The sequence below is a fragment of the Delphinus delphis genome, chromosome 2, assembly GCF_949987515.2.
Source record: "Delphinus delphis chromosome 2, mDelDel1.2, whole genome shotgun sequence".
In the NCBI taxonomy this organism is placed as follows: Eukaryota; Metazoa; Chordata; class Mammalia; order Artiodactyla; family Delphinidae; genus Delphinus; species Delphinus delphis.
This window is the reverse complement of record NC_082684.1, coordinates 53,862,926-53,865,593: the sequence shown is the minus strand read 5'-3', so window position 1 is coordinate 53,865,593 and position 2,668 is coordinate 53,862,926. Positions and strand designations below refer to the sequence as shown.

Below are 2,668 nucleotides of genomic sequence, written 5' to 3'. Positions count from 1 at the left end.
AAACCCATCACTAGAAAACAGGCAATAACAGCACCTGATCTAAAGGCAAGGTTATCTCATTTATTAAAACACCAACAGGAGATTAACCAACAAAGCAACTAATATGTTAATATAAGACACTGAAGGAAAACCAAAAACAATATATTAAATACCACTCCACTGAGCCAGGATATAACCCATGGACGACAGACACATGAGTTTATCTGTCAATCAGTGCTTTAAATACTTTTCCATGAAAAAGAGGAAAGTGTATCAGAAGATGCAAAGAAAAGGTAGAAATGTGAATTTATGCATCTAGTTCCATAATTTAAAATGACTATCAAACTGATAATACAAAGCTAAGTGACAATGACTTAACCATTGGGCACCAAACAGGCATGACCACTATTCGCTGTAATCCATAACGCTCTTCAGGAGTTTTCAGTGGATGGCCAACCCAACAATACTCCCTTAGTACAGACTAGATACTCATCCGCTGTTGAAAAAGACCCTGAAGAAGACATGGCAAAGGCATAGAGAAAAAGTTGAACCTTTTGAAAAAGTTAATGATATCAAAAAACTTTTCCATTGCTGGGAAACCAAACTAGGTCAAGTATACAGCCCAAAGCAACATGGAATTCAGAGTCAGAGGCTGGCAGAAGAGCTTTGGAAAACTTGTAGTTTTTAAAAATTGGCAATTTCTCCATGCTTAATAAAACTATCAGAAGAGGTATAATGTTTGTTCATTTGTGGAATGTTGACAGCTTGCTGCAAAAATTCACATGAATGAGGAACTGCAGAAATGCGCTTCAATGAAGTATTTTTTAAAAATTTACAAAAAACTGAAGCTTCTATTTAAAAAATAACCATGTTATGCCAAGATGAAACATGGTAAAAAGTAGTGTAAATTCTGTCCACGATTCTTCACACAGCTAATGGGAAAGTGATAGAAACCATTTTCTCTTAAAAAGGAAGTTTTGTTATTGCACTGACTTTTACAGCCTGACCTAGTAATTTAGAAAAATTATGTAGTAAAATCTGTAAAATTAAAATACAAAATTCTGGTTTGTAAACATCAGTTGGCCAAGTCTATCCAGAGTACTTAGTGATAGCGGAATGGAATGAATAATTAATTCACTACCTTATTTATCTGCTGTGAGGGGGAAAATTCCAGAACACAGCTTTTATACTTTCACAGTAATTATATTCAAAAGTTATAAAGTCAGTACAGCTGTCTTCTTCTTCTTTTTTTTTTTTTTTCCCTCTGTGCAGTTTTCAGCTCTTACCCCGCTCCTAAGTGCCATAATTGAAATAATACTGGTTTGGAGACCTAGTAAAGATTGGTCATAAATGTCGCATAAAGTCTGTAGGACTTCGGTAAAGATATTTCCAAATGGCATAGTAATGCACTGCAGCTGCCGTGGCCACGAACAGGTGCCAGATGGCATGGGCAAATGGAATGATGCCATCGCTCTTGAAGAACACAACGCCCAGGCAATAAATTAAGCCCCCACAGGCAAGTTCCTGAAGTCCATCGGTGTTACTCATTGATGTCACCACCAAGGCTGGAGAAAACCCCATTGTGAGATAGAAAAAGAGCTCAACCACCTTATACTTTTCATGGTAGAGAAATACATAAATGGTTCCTCCAGCTGCCATGAGCCAGATAAACCAATGCATATGAGATGCCAGGGGTCCAAGTTCACGGAGATTTAACCATGGGGCGTAAGATGCAGCAATGAAGAAATAGATAACCATTCTATCACACATGTGAAAGCAATGCTCCACTGTCCTTAAGTGGCTCTTTTTCCATGATACGATGTGAAATACTGTGGAAACAATGAAGAGGGCACAGAGGCCCATTCCATAAATCCATGCTGTTATCTTTTCCCAGCAGTCATCAGACAGCCGGTGGAGGAGGGCACTGCCCACAATGGCTGGAACAATGAGGAATGCATGTGTGTAACAGTTAGCAGCATGTTCATAACAAGTTGGTTTGTAGCGGCCATTGGCTGGGGCCCGGTGGTTCATGAACCGCTGGAATCGGTTCTGGAACCGCATTGATCCTCTGCTCCTCCTCGTGGGCCAGGAGCTCGGTATCGTCAGCGCCGGCGGCCGGGCGCGCGGCCCTCATGGGCTTGGGCTGCTCCGGAGGCCGCCGCGTGCCCGGCGGACCACTCGGCCAGGCAGGGTCGGAGTGGGCCAGGCCGGGGGTCGGGACAGGACCGGAGCCAGACCTGGCGGCTGGGGGCGGGAGGGAAGCCGCTTAAACGGCCCCGGTGCCTCCCGCCTCCAGCCTCCCGGCTCCTCCACCCACTGTCGCCCGCGCCCCGCCCCGCAGCGGAGCCCGGCTCTGCCCCCGTCCGCCCCTGTACCATATCTTCTTTATCCATTCAACTGTCAATGAACATTTAGACATGTTTCCGTGTCTTGGCTGCTGTGAATAGTGCTGCTGTGAACATAGGAGTACATGTTTCTTTTTGAAATATAATTTTGTCAGGTTATATGCCCAGGAGTGGGGTTGCTGGATCATATGGTAGTTTTATTTTTAGTTTTTTGAGGAACCTCCATACTGTTTTCCATAGTGGCTGCACCAACTTAGATTCCCATCAACACTGAAGGAGGGTCCCCTTTTCTCTACAACATCTCCAGCATTTGTTATTTGTAGACCTCTTAATGATGGCCATTC

At 43.5% G+C, this 2,668-nt stretch overlaps 1 pseudogene; it reads right to left on the bottom strand.

Annotated features, from left to right (window-relative positions):
* Positions 1-1,253: 1,253 nt before the first annotated feature.
* LOC132420306 (monocyte to macrophage differentiation factor pseudogene) lies at positions 1,254-2,301 on the bottom strand (annotated as a pseudogene).
* Between the last annotated feature and the right edge of the window lie 367 nt (positions 2,302-2,668).